The 14,446-nt window shown below is 38.6% G+C and overlaps 1 long non-coding RNA gene across 1 annotated transcript; it reads left to right on the forward strand.

The window, feature by feature from the left end:
* The first annotated feature begins 1,793 nt into the window (after nt 1-1,793).
* LOC130139565 (uncharacterized) lies at nt 1,794-2,562 on the forward strand. The gene is made up of 2 exons (XR_008817673.1): nt 1,794-2,422; nt 2,504-2,562. It is a non-coding gene; the product is annotated as an uncharacterized LOC130139565 (long non-coding RNA).
* The last annotated feature ends 11,884 nt before the right edge of the window (nt 2,563-14,446 follow it).

Here is a 14,446-nt window from a genome sequence, read left to right on the forward strand (position 1 = left end):
TTGGTAAATTTCTTTTTTTTTTTGTGAAGTATTCAGTTAACAAGTGCTTGAGATCTCTTATGTGGTCTCAATGTTTTTGCACCTTCAAGTCTGGTTGGGAGGCTTAACAAGACCCATCAAGCCTACCCGTTATGATAAGTTTTGTCACGACTACGCCGTGATCGACGTCGTTTTTTTGCGTTTCGGAGTCGTTTAGATGGGTTTTCTGGCTTTAGTTTTGAATCTTGATGACCTTAAATTTTATCCGTTAATGACATGTTGCTTGATTTGAGCAGGTGATCTATTAACATGTCAATGGAAGTAGAGAAATCCTATGATGAGATAATACCAATAATTGAATCAGAATCACTAGAACATGGAGGAGGGGAAGATGACTTTGAAGAGGCATCAGATAAGGTATCTGGTTCTTGTCCTCAGTCTAGTAAGCAAAAATCAGTAGCTTGGCTTCATTTTCGTAAAGGCAAAACTGACGCGAACGGGAAACTTGAAATGTTTTGCAATTATTGTGGGACCAAGTATTTGTACCATGTTGATAATGGCACTTCAACTATGTTGAAACATTTGAGAAAGTGCCCTAAGTATCCTCGCAATATAGATAAGAAGCAAAAATTGTTTGCATCACATACAGTATGTGGGAATCAAATAATAGGGGGAAATACTAGTATTGGAAGTGCTAGTTTTTTAACGACATGGAAGTTTGATCAGGAGAAATGTAGGGAAATGCTAGTTCGAATGATTATAATTGATGAACAACCATTTTCGATGGCTGAGCATGTTGGATTTCGTGATTATGCCAATCAATTACAGCCTCTCTTCAAGCATGTGTCGCGATTTACGGTGGCTAGAGATTGTATGAAGTTGTATTTTTGTGAAAAAAAGAGTTTGAAGGCTTCCTTTCATAAGCTTAATTCTAGAATCGCACTCACGACTGATATAGGGAGTTCCCTTCAGAATTTGAACTATTTATGTCTCACCGCACATTTTATTGATGAAAACTGAAAATTGAACAAAAGAATCATCAATTTTGTGGTGTTGCCTAGTCACAAGGGTAGGGATATTGGGAAAATGGTTGAAAAATGCATTTACGAGTGGGGAATAGAGAAAAAAGTGTCAACAATCACTGTGGATAATGCTAGTTCGAATGATGTTGCTATTGGTTATTTGAAAGAAAAGTTTGCAAGAGATAAACTTTTGATCTTAGATGGTGAAGTTTTATACATGAGGTGCACGGCTCATATATTAAACTTGATTGTGAGGGATGGCTTAGCTGAGGTACGCGATTCTATTGCACGTATTCGTAACGTTGTTAGGTATGTGAGAAGTTCTCCCATGAGAGCTAAAGCATTTCAAGATTGCATTGAGAAAACAAGGATCACTTATAAGGGTTCAGTTTGTCTTGATGTCTCCACTAGGTGGAACTCCACTTACCTAATGTTAGACACCGCCATAAAGCTAAGAAAAGCTTTTGAAAGGATGGATGAAGAAGATATTTCTTTCTCAACTGAGCTTAGCTCCGATACTCCAACTAGTGTTGATTGGGAAAATGCCATTATTCTTTGCAAATTTTTGAAGAAGTTTTATGATGCAACCAACAAGATGTCTGGGACTTTGTATATCACTTCAAATGATTATTTTGAGGGAATAGCTTCTTTATTCAATTATCTGAAAGAAGCGGCGAAGGCTTTCGATCCTAGGGTGAGAGTTATGGGTGCGAAAATGAAAGATAAGTCTGACAAATACTATGGGAATTTTGAGAAAGTGAATATGATGGTGTTGATTGCTGTAGTATTGGATCCTAGAAAAAAAATGAATTATGTGAGGTATTGTTGTAGACTCATTTATGATGATATTGCAATAGTTGATGAGATGTTTGACAAGGTGAAGTTCGCCATGGAACGTTTGTTTAAATTTTATGAGAAATCTTCTCTTGGGTCTTGTGATAAGAATTTGGGTGGTCAACTTTTGAGTTCTACTAGTGCTGGTAGTAGTTGCGATCCTTATTGCGATGAGGGAAATGAAGGGGAAGATTGCGGTTTGGATTTCTACGTGCAAGAGCCATCATATGAAGCCTTTCTTAATGAGGAGAAAAAGAAGTCTGAGGGCAACTTATCTGAACTCGATCGGTATCTTAAAGCTGAACTTGAAGAGGCTCGCGATCTTGACATTTTGATGTAGTGGAGCATGATCGATCAAAAGTTTAAAATTCTATCTTTGATGGCTCGAGATATTTTGTCTGTTCCTGTAACTACTGTTGCTTCAGAGTCTACCTTCAGTACATCTGGTCGTGTGCTTGATGGCTTTAGAAGTTCTTTGACTCCTAGAGTCTTGGAAGCTTTGATTTGCACTCAAGATTGGTTGAGAGCGGTTATCGAGCCGATTAATATTGAAGAGTGCATCGAGAATGCGGAAAAGTTTGAGTTGGGTAAGGCCATATCTTTTCATCTTGTAATTATTTCGTATATCTAATGAGTGAATGCTTTATTTAATATCTTCTTTTTATTAGATATGAATCATGTTAACGTGGAGATTAACAGTACATAGAGTTTACAAGTTGAAGCGAAAGGAATATATGTGGTGAGATTTTTCAATAATTGTTTGATTTCAATTTGTAGTTCTAATTTATAACTAATGTTGTGTGATTATCTGCATCTATACGTATTGTTGTTTTGTTTTCAGGAGGTTGGAACTTGGAGTTTTAGAGCACTCAAAGCCTGAGAAGTTGTTTGCTGCTTTTATTCATGCGTAAGTTCATATTCTTCAATACAAAGTGTCTGTAAATTGTAAACACTATTATTTCAGACTTGTTTCATCTATACTTATTTGTTTTCAGGATGTTGGAACTTGAAATGAAAGAGCTCTCAAAGCTTAATAAGTTGCTTGCTCTTTTGATTCCTGAGAATAGGAAAGTTGTTGTTGTGTTTACTTGCTGACTATTGTGAACTTGTGGCAAACTCCCATGTGTGATATATAATATAAGCTACGGATGTATTTAATGTGGAGCTTGTGAAGTTGTAATGCATGCTTGTCGTAATCTTTGATTGTCAATCAATTTGATTGAGATCAAAGCTTTCCTTCTGTGAAATCCATACCAAATCACTAGCTATTGTTTTTCGTTCTGAGTTCTGCATCTAAAGAATTTCTACGTCTGCGTCTGCTTCTGAAAAATTTCAGCTTCTGCATCTGCTTCTGAAAATTTCTCCGTCTGCGTCTGAATAATTTCAGCGTCTGAGTCTCAGGACTTAGATTATGTGGGTCTTCAATAATGTATTTACCAGCTTGTAAAGTCTGAAAAACTTCCTTTTAAGCTTCCATAATATATATACATTCCTGGAATAGAATAGTTCAGAATAAGTATCAGATTTACAATAACATTGAAGATTTTGTCAACTTCAAAATCAATAGGAGTTTTCCTCAACAGCATGTTTCCTTTGTTGACATTTGCTAGTGATTTGGTCGTGAAAATGCTGGTCTTTCTGTGAATTTCCTTGCATCTTGTGGGTTGCAGTCTCGTTATTGAAAGTGCTCGTCCCGCTCGCTGCTAGCCTTTTGCCTCTCGCCACTCGCCGTGCTCGGTCCGGTCCGAACCCATTGGGTCGGTTGGTCCCTAGTTAAACCTGGTACAAAAAATGAAATAAAAAAATTATCGGTTGGTCCTGGGTTGACCCTGGACCGGACCGAACCCATTGGGTCGGTCCGGTCCTCGGTCCCAAAAATTGAGAACCAACACTGTGCGGGTTGGTCCTAGGGTTAAGGGGTGGACCGGCCCAACCCGGACCATGCTCACCCCTAGTTCAACCCGGTTCGGCTTGGCCGAACTGGGCTTCGCCGGGGCCGGCGCCGGTCATCTTCTCCGGTGAACGCAGCGCCGAAACGGCATCGTTCCCGGGAAATTTCATTGAGACATTTCCTCGAGCACTTGGTGTGCATAGTTCTGTATTAAGCATTTTCGAGGCCGCCGATTCTAGCCCGTCTCCGGCGACCTTCCGGCGAGTATTTTGCCATTCCGATTAATTCACTACATAGTCCATATTACCCATTACCAATCTAGCCTAACCGGAGTGTCGCCAGACCTTCGCCGGCTGGCGAAATCCAGTCTCAAAAACACTAACTTTCACTGGCTAGGATTTACATTTCCAGAATCTGAATGACCATCCTACTCGCCCTAGTCGTCTAATCCGGTTCGAATGACTAACAAAACATCAAACAAGGTCAAGGAGGCTAACTTGAATGACCCTACGGCCACGGCAATGCTCCGGCGAGGGTTGGATGAACTTCGGCGAGATGGTTCATGGACAACTGGTTCGGTTTATGCAAGCTTATCCACCAAAATGCAATCAAACGACATAAAACGTGATTAGAAACAAGTTTTGAACATCAAGAAATACAAAATCATGATTAGAACAACATGAACATCAAGATTGAGTCATATCATGTTTTCTGGAATTTCTAGAAAAACCGTGACCATGAGTAATATTTACCTGCCTCGAATGTATACAAATCGGAGTTCTCGGGCTAATCGGCGCCCATGAAGTTGCTCCTTGACACTTGGGCTTCAAGTTGATGGCTTCAGCTCCGTTCGAGGGTACCTGGTCAAGCCGCCTAAGTCCGGTTTCAGACCTTCACGATCAAGCTTTCCCGAGGAGGAGATCTCCTTGTTTGATCGATTTGCCGGCGCCGTTCAAACGACCGGCGCCGATCACTCGGTCCAGGGATCTCTACTCCTCTCTCTCTCTCTCTCTCTCTCAACTTCGCGCTATTTCTCTCTGCTTTTCTCTCTTCTCTCTCTTCGGCCATTCGTCGAACACCTTCCCCTCCCTCGTTCAGTTTTTTCCAGCCTTTTATTGATCAAAATTCCTGCCTAAAATCAGTTACCACCGCCTTCCAATCGGTTGTAACCGATTTCCGACGCTAGCTGGAGAATCTCCAGCTGGCCAACTCGATTAAAACGTGCTAATTTGATCGGAGAAAGTCGGCAAAGTCGCGGGGTTGAACTGCTTTTTTCTGGGTTTTATTGAGGGCAAACCGGGTGAAGAAGACGGGTCGTCGGGTCGAGTCGGGTTGACCTGGTCGACCCGGAAAGCCCGATTTTAATTAAAAACTCAAATTGAGATCAATTTTGACCGATTTTTTCAAATTAAATTCCAAAATTGAATTCCCCATCACATTTTGAACCCAAATATGTGATTTTCCCCAATTTTTGTTAAAATCATGTCCAAGATTTTTAAATTTTTGTATTCGGATTATTGGGGTTTTGTTCAATTCGATGTCCTAATGACCTGATTAGGAAAAATTGGTGCCAAAATTAAATTACCCACATATGATTAACCCTAGGAACGATGGTCTCATGGTTCGACAATTTCATATTGGGCACGATTCCCAATTTGGGCTCAAAATTCTTAATTTTCAATTGAATTTTGGGGTTTTCTGATTTCTTTGACAAATTGTGCAATTGGACCAGCCATTATGTAATTCAAGGTCTCAGAAACATTTGTTGTGAAGACACTACGACTTAAAGATGACTAGAAAAGATTTAATTGCATTTTGGTTCAATTCGGGTTTGATTTTGCCCAATTTTGGAAAAACATATACCCGATTGAGATTTTTCAAAATTGATGATGTATTAATGAAATTGGATTTAAAATAAGACTAAAGACTATTTTTATGGAATTTTCTGATTTCATTTGCTATTTTTCTTGATTTTCTCACTTATTTTGACTAAAAGAAATTAAGGAAAAATGCAGGAAAATGCTAAAAAAAATATTTTTGGTTTAGAAGTAGGTTTCTAGGCTTGGCCAAGATTCCTAGTCCTAATTTTGAGATTTTTAAAAATATGAAAAAAATGAGCTAAAAATCAGGCGTCAACAAATCGGTCCATCAATCAAGAGCGCGAACGCTTCCAAATCCATACATCGCGTGACACAGGATTTTTTTTAATTTTCTTTAACAACCTATTATTTTTAGGGATTGCCACTAATCATTATTGGGGGTTAGTTAGAATTTAATCAAGACGTGGGAGTGTTGTCTCAATTTCTACGCAACCAAAGATTCTATGCGCGAGGACTTGATTACGCTAGTATTTTTATTAGTGTCCTTTCGGTACCTAAATTAGTTTGTTTTTTTCCTCAGGTGGTCATACAATATTAATTTACCTTTTATGATCCCAAAGGTCTCAAAAGCCGCTTCTAATAATCATGCAGATGTTTTTAGAGTTTTTCACTAAGGGTGCGTTTGTTTCATAGAAAACGTTAATGTTTCTGAAAATGTTTTCCGGGAAATCATTTTCCAGAAAAACGGTTAGTTTTCTTTTATTTTGTGATATGTGATCGAAATTTTTTTTTGGTGTTTGGATCTCATTTTGAGAATGATTTCAAAATGAATTTGTTTTGCCAACCCACACTTGTTGCCTGTCGCCGAGGCCGAAGACCGGCAGAGGGAGAAAGAAAGAAAAAAAGAACAAAAAAGAAAGAAAAGAAAAAAGAAAAAGAAAAGAAAAGAAAAAATAAATTCAAGATGAGCAATTCCGGAAAGTCTTTTCACTTTCTTAGATTAGGGAATTCATTTTGTTAGTTTTATACATGAATGTTTTTCTTGATTGGAAAGTGTTTTCGATTGACTTATCATTTTCAGCGAACCAAACGAGTGAAAGTCCGGGAAATGAATTCCCAGAAAACACTTTCTCTCAAACAAACGCACCTAAGATTCCAAACTAATTCTAACCTAGGCTAAAAAAGAAATTAACGAGCAATGTAGTGAACACCGAAGTATTTAAAGCGAGCTCTTTTAAGCGCAATAAAAGGAAAACCTGCAACTTGTCAGGTCTTGCAAATGAAAACCCGATACAATGTCGAGTAAATAATAGACATGGCTTTGTTTTTTAGCCTCGAGACATGAGTTCTTGGAAACTTGCTATTGAGACTAAGGTGAACCTAATTCTAATTCATTGATCATGAAAGTGCTTATGCTAAACTACCCTAGTTATTTATTAAAATGTGATGCTAAATCTAATTGATTTTATTAGCTGTGAAACTAAGCTAACTCGAACCTAATTGTTAACTAACTAATCTAAACTAAACTACACTAGCTATTACAATAATTGAGGCCGGAATAGACATCAGTCTTTGGTCATCGTCTTCAAGATTCTCGGAAGCCTCCTCCATGGACCACCTTATTCGGTCACCATTTATGGTGTCGGTTTCATTCATGTCATTCATTCATTCACATGCGCTCAATCAACTCAAGTCAATTAGCACCATTCACTCAACAAACAAGATAGCCTGCTTGAGGTCAGCCTTCGGAACTCATGCACTTCGATCATCCCAAGCCACCTCCTAATTAGCTAAGGTTTTTTCTTTGAGATTAATGATAATTGACCACCGCTTACATTCACAAAACAATGAACAACATCATTAAGCACTAATCTAATCATCCCATTAAGCTACCTGTCGAATCATTCATCAACTGTAAACATAAATCTAACAATCACTTGCATAAGGCTCTAATTAAACACATATTCAGGTCAATTGACTTTGATTCACAATCATCAATCAAGAAAGCAAAGTGAGCCATAAAGGAACGCTTATTCAATTTAAACCCAAATTTGGACAGATTATGTGTCATCCATGCACTTTTGAGTTACTAGGTCTTTATGAGTGTAAGGCTTGAGAGTCAAAGTATTAAGTTCCTAGGATTTTAAACGCTTCTAGTTTATAGGTTTTTAATGTTTGGTTATTTCTTATGTCCTAGTCTCCCTATAAATAGAGGAGAATCCTCCATTGTAATGGAGAAAACTTTGATGAATGATAATACATGAGATTTCCTATGCGTGAGCGATTTATCTTTAAAGAGTGGATAATTCCTATATCGGTTTCTTTATCTGTGGAGAGTGGATTACTCCTCAATGGTGACCAAGAAGCGCTTTACCCTCGGCTGATGGTTTACCCTTTAGGCCCTGGTAGTGAGCTTCTCCTATCCCGAAATCTTATGGCTTGTCCTTTAAGTCTCGGTGGTGAACTTCGTTGATCCCGATCCTCATCCTTAGTTGGTGGCGCATACTTTATATCTTGGTGGTGATCGAAATCTATCCTTCGTTACCTTACCCTTTAGTAACTATCCCGCAAACACACACTCATCCATACACATAATCCAAAAAACCCCATTTCCATAATCACTCGCCCACGCACGCGTCAAGCATAAGCTAATAATAATCAAATTGCTTCTAATCTTGCAACATGAGCATATGTTTTCCTCATTGTCAAAACCTTCCTTTTCAGAATATCCTTTTGCCACTATTCTAGCTTTGTTGCGAACCATATTACCTTTGTCATCAAGTTTATTGCGATACACCCATTTTGTGCCAATAATATCATGATCTTGAGGTCAAAATACTACTTCCTAGACTTCATTGATTGTGAATTAATAGCTCTTCTTGCATAGCTTCAATCCAGCTTTGATCTGCAACAGCTTCATCATTTCCCTTCGGCACCATTTCAAAGATAAGGGCTAAAGAGTTCATCAGATCTTTGAGTGAAGATCTGGTTTTGATTCCTTCATCGATCTTCCCAATGATTTGTTCCTTAGGATGATCCATCTTGAATTTCTAGTCCTTCAGAAATAATGTAGAATTTGAATAATGTGCATTCGGTTGTTGATGTTTGTGGATATCACCAGATGGTGTAACCATTTGCATCGATTCTTTGATCATTTGGTTGTTTTTGAACTTGACATTTATAGCTTCCTCCACTACCTATGTTGCTTTATTGAACACACAGAAACTTTACAAGAAGTTGAATAACCAAGAAGGATACCTTCATTTGCTTTAGCATCGAACTTGCCAATGTTGTCATTCACGTTCTTGAGAATGTAACATTTGCATCAGAATACATGGAAGTAAGATATGGTAGGCTTTCTTCCTTTGAAGATTTCATAGAGAGTTTTCTCCAATAATGGTCTCAGCAGTACCTTGTTCATAATATAGCAAGCAATAGCAATTGCTTTTGCCCATAGTAGCTAGTAGTGCTGCTTTCTATCATCATAGTTCTTGCCATTTCTTAGAGAGAACGATTTTATCTATTAGCAACACAATTCTATTGAGGAGTGTAGGCTCTAGAGAAATTGTGATCCATACCATTTTCATCACAATACTCTGTGAAGCTTTGATTTTAGAATTCTCATCCATGGTCGATTTTGATTGACGTGATGCTATATCCTTTCTCATTTTAAACTCTTTGTGCCAATTTCACAAATGATTGGAATGCTTTATGCTTATAGGCAAGAAACATTATCCATGTGAACCTTGAATAATTATCAACAATCACCAAACAGTATCTTCTTCCTCCGAGGCTCATTGTTCTTGTTGGTCGAAATAGATCTATGTGCAATAGCTGCAAAGATCGGTTAGTTGCAATATCATTTATTGACTTGAATGAACTTCTAATCTGTTTCCCAAGGAGTATGCACTGCAATGATCAAATTTTCCATAGTTGCTCTTTGGTAATCCATGAACACGGTCCTTTGAGGATATCTATCAGATATGCTCGGTGTTGATGTGACCTAGTTTTGTTTTCTAGTAAAGGACTATGACCTATCTTGACTTGTGCCAACGCGTTACGTACTGAGGTCTTTACATAACTCCACTCCTTCGGAAGTGCTCTTAGTAGCTTGTTCACATTTTCTGCGTCTGTGCAGATCTTTTCTTGATTTGCTAGACCCGTTCACTATCTCAGTGAATTTTGTAAACATTTGTGTTACTATTTCATTAGATTTCATTTTGAATAGCTCATAGCTTCTAAGACGAATGTTCATCTTTGTTTCTTTTACTCTGTTAGTTCCTTCAATTAATTGGAGGCAATCCCACATTCCCTTGTCTGTCCCACAAGAAGAAATTAAGTTAAACTCAAATGGAGATAATGCACAATATAAAAGATGTTTAACTTTGGTATTCTTTGCACTTTTTCTCTGAGCTTCTTCTAAGCAAGTAGCAGCGGTAGTAGGAACATCGACTGCATTTGGGGCTTGAGCATTTTCTCCCGCTGGTTGTGCGGCAGCAACTTCCGTTGGTATTTCGACACCATTAAAGATTACATCCCACATAAGAAGATCAATTGCCTCAATGTAAGCTTGCATTCTTTGCTTCCAGTAGCCATAGTTGGATCCATCAAAGTAAGTGACTTGCTAGAAGCCAGCGCTTTATTTGTGAGAAAGCCATCAGAGTTAGTCATCAGTGAAGATCTTTATGCTATGAAGAAAACACTTCAAGTATCAAGCAACAATGCCCTAATATCAATTGTTAGGGCTAACAATACAACCTAGAGGTAGAGGGGTGAATATGTTGTTTTAATAACCTTAAGCAATTTCGAATATTATGAAGTACTTATGTGCTCGAGTAGATGATACCGAAACGAATAATAGCACACAGCAATTTATAGTGGTTCGGCTTTATCATTAAGCTAACGCCCAATGTTCACACTAATGGCCACAAGTTGAGCTGGATTGCACTAGTAATTTACAAGACGAGTTACAATCAACAAGCACTAGATAAAGGTTGAATATTGCCTAAATCAACTTCAGCAACTTGAACAACTTGAATGTGTGTTTTAAGACTAAAGGAAAAAATCTGAAAATTCGGAGTTCTTCCGACCTTTGCATGTTCTTCGATTTTTAGAAATTTTTGTGTTCGAAATTTCAAAATATTTTGCGAGATGTTACTTCTCCCCGAGATCAAGAACTTTCCCATGATATAATTTTTGTAAAAATCCAACTTCGTTTGATGAAAAAACATTCATCTGCAAAGTAGCGAAAAGTTTTTGAGCTTGATCTAAAAAACTGATCTCAGTTTGCATAGAATTTGTTTTGCAAATTAAAAATAGTTTGAGGTCCTTTTTGCAAAATTTCAAAAATATTAAAGTTTTTCAATAGGGTTTTAAATGTAAAATTGGAAAGTTGGGGTTATTTCAGAAAGATTTAAGGGTGCGCATGGAATCCATTCCGGAGCAAAATTTCTGCTCCGGAATGCATTCCGGAGCAGAATGACGTTTGTTAAAAAATTTCCGGAATGCATTCTGGAATAATTTTTGCATTCTGGACAAAAAATTCGTTTGGTAAAAACACATTCTTTTTTTAGTTCCGGAATGCATTTTCGCATTCCGAATGCGTTTTTCACCGAAAAAAAGAAGCTACAAAAAGGGTGCGAATGGTAACCATTCTGCTCCAGAAATCAAATTCTTGCCAGAAATTGATTTCTGGAATTCTTGCCAGAAATTGATTTCTGGAGGAGAAGTCTGTTTGGTAAAACATGACTAATTCTGCTCCAGAAATTGATTTCTGGAACAGAAATTGATTTCTGGAACAGAAATCTGTTTTGATTTGTTGATTTTTTTTTGCATCTCAAAAAATTTAAATTTTACTCAAAGTGGGTGGCCACAGGTATTATAAGCCATTCAGTAAAGTTTTGAATTTTTTGAATTTTTGAATTTTTTTTGGGCACCTAAAAAAATTTAAATTTCATTCAAAGTGGGTGGCCACAAGTATTCTAAACCATTTTGTGAATTTTTTTATTTTTTTATTTTTTTGGGCACCTCAAAAAATTTAAATTTTACTCAAAGTGGGTGGCTACAGGTATTCTAAGCCATTTTGTGAAGTTTTGAAGTTTTTTATTTTTTTTATTTTTTTGGGCATCTCAAAAAATTTAAATTTCATTCAAAGTGGGTGGCCACAAGTATTTTAAGCCATTTTGTGAAGTTTTGAAAATTTTTATTTTTTATTATTTTTCTTTTTTTTGGGCACCTCAAAAAATTTAAATTTCACTCAAAGTAGGTGGTCACAGGTATTTTAAGCCATTTTGTGAAGTTTTGAAATTTTTGATTTTTTTTGGGCATCTCAAAAAATTTAAATTTCACTCAAAGTGGGTGGCCACATGTGTTTTAAGCTATTCTGTGAAGTTTTGAAATTTTTAATTTTTTTATTTTTTATAAAAAAAAATTCACCAAATTTCATATTTTCCCGAAATCTGACTTTTTTTTATTTTCTGGAAATTTTTATGAATTTTTCTAGAATTTTTCAATTTTTATGCATTTTCTGAAAAAAAAAATTATGAGAAAATAGGGAGAATGCATTCCGGAATCAAGAAGCTACAAAAAGTAGCTTCTCTTTTTGTTGCCAAAAACTCATTCTAGAATCAAGAATGCATTCTGGAATGCATCTGGAAAGTATTTTTAACAAACGCATTTTTATTCCAGAATGCAAAAATCGCTCCAGAATGCATTCCGGAAATTTTTTAACAAACGCCATTCTGTTCCGGAATGCATTCCGGAACAGAATTTTTATTCCGGAATGCATTCCATGCGCACTCTTAAAATTTTATTCCGGAATGCATTCTCTGCTTCTGGGATGTATTCTGGCTTCTCCTTCAACTCTTCAGAAATCGTTCCACTCTTCATGCCCTCCTTCCCTCCTTGCGAGCGCACCGGAGCCGTCGCCGCATCCTTCCCCGAAACCGCCGCTGCGTCCTTCCCTCCTTGCGACTGCACCGGAACCACCGCCGCGCCCTTCCCTCCTCGCAACAGCACCGAAATCGCCACCACACGGGGCGGCGATCGATTTGGCCCTCCATCTCTGCCGTCTCCGTTTTTTCAAAGGGGCTCGTGAGTCTTCGATTCCTTCTCTCGTTAGCTTTTTCCTTCGGTGCAATCGGCGGTGCGCAACGCGGCTGTCCGTTTAGGGCACGCAGCCCGCGCGGATCTCGCTCGATCGAGTCGGAATCGAAGGAACGAGACGCCGCGAAGCGGTTTGGCGAGAACTCTCCATTCCTAACGTAGCACTCTCCTTTGACTCGTAGCGGATCTTCCCACCCAAGTATCACTCCGCCTTAACACGAACACAGAGCAGAAAGAACGACAGAAGCTCAGAATCATGTCCATCTCCGACTCTGGCTACTCTTCGATCTTATGCAAAAGGTAATTCGTATGAAGCTCTCTCTCTCTCTGGGAATGAGAATTTCTGGTGTTGGGTCTGGTTGACCTTATGCTCTTGAGGCTAGAATTAAGATCCCCATGTTGAAAACTCTCGGTCTTAGGCCTGGGTCTCACAATCATCTCCGTTGCTTTTGCATTTCTTCACATTTCGGACATTCTTAGGGAAGTTCTTCTTCTATGGATTGGTTAAATTGGTTCGTTTTGATTATGTATCGTCTGTCTATTATAGATTGCTTGTTATGGCAATGGGGAAAGCATTATTCTGTTCTTTTTCTTTGTGGCCAGTAGACTAAGTTTAGTCTTTTTAGGTTAACTCATTTAGATGTTCTGGTCCGAGTCATCTCACTTTTGGGATGGGGATTCATTATAGTGTCACTGTCTCTTTTATGGGTGACTATCTAAGAGCAATGTGGCTCTATTATGAAGAGATCACTCAGAGTTGTTTTTTGTTGACACCTAAATTTTAACTAGTCATTTAGGAACAATTGCATAGAAAATTAGGGATTAATTTTTTTAACCCCTAAACAAAAAATATAATTAGATGACATTGCATATATATATTAGGAGCATTCCATTAATAGTTAATTAGGCCCATACATTTTGCATATCAATTGGACCGGTGTTGGATGGATTTAAATGAATGGCTCCGGACTTAATGGAATTGGACTAAACCCGCGTGGATTAAAGATTTTGGCCTAGCCCATTTATTTTTGCGCAAGGGGTCCTACACTTGGAAAGAATTTTCGTAAGTTCACGATCTAGGGATATGCGATCAAGAGCGACATATAAATCGTGCAAAAGGTTATATTCTTGATTGTGTGCATATTATATGTTTGCCATATATTTGGTGCATAATTCTCGATCAAGAATCGAAAAAACAAAGAGAGAGATTCTTTTCCGAGTCTTGAAAGGCGTAATCTTGTTGGTTTAGGCGTGGAATCTTGGCTGAAATACGGACAATAGTCTGATTTGGCGAGGTAAGAAGACAAAACAAACATAAAAGGAGATGTGTGCGAGAAGTGAGAGGAGGAAAGAAATTGCATGGCCAGATTGTGCAATATGTGGTTGGAAAGAGGAAAAAATTGTATATTTTCTTTCCTTGGTGGGCTCCATTTCTTGGCATTTAAAAAGATGATAGCGCAATGCGTGTGGGGGGATTTTTTTGGAGAAGACACTTTTGAGAGCATAAGAGAAATAGCGAGAGTAAGAAAGAGAGTTGTTCGCGCGTGTGCCCGACGGTGCCTCCCACGCCTGGCCACCGGCATCAGCACGCTTGTCCGAGCCCGCGGCCGTCGGCCCCTTGGCCGAGCTTCCCTTAGTCCCAGTTTCTGCCACGCTGTGCCCGTGCCGAGCCGACCGCCCACTGTCCCGTGCCTCGCCGCGCCGCCACGTCACGCTCGAGTCACTGCCCGTGCTGCTGCCGCCCTTGCCGTAGCTCCTCTTGCTGTCCGTTGCCGCGCCCTCTGCTCACGGCCAGA

Source organism: Syzygium oleosum, unplaced genomic scaffold, assembly GCF_021117445.2.
Source record: "Syzygium oleosum isolate NSW1041296 unplaced genomic scaffold, Sole_v2.1 Sole_v2.12, whole genome shotgun sequence".
Lineage (NCBI taxonomy): Eukaryota > Viridiplantae > Streptophyta > Magnoliopsida > Myrtales > Myrtaceae > Syzygium > Syzygium oleosum.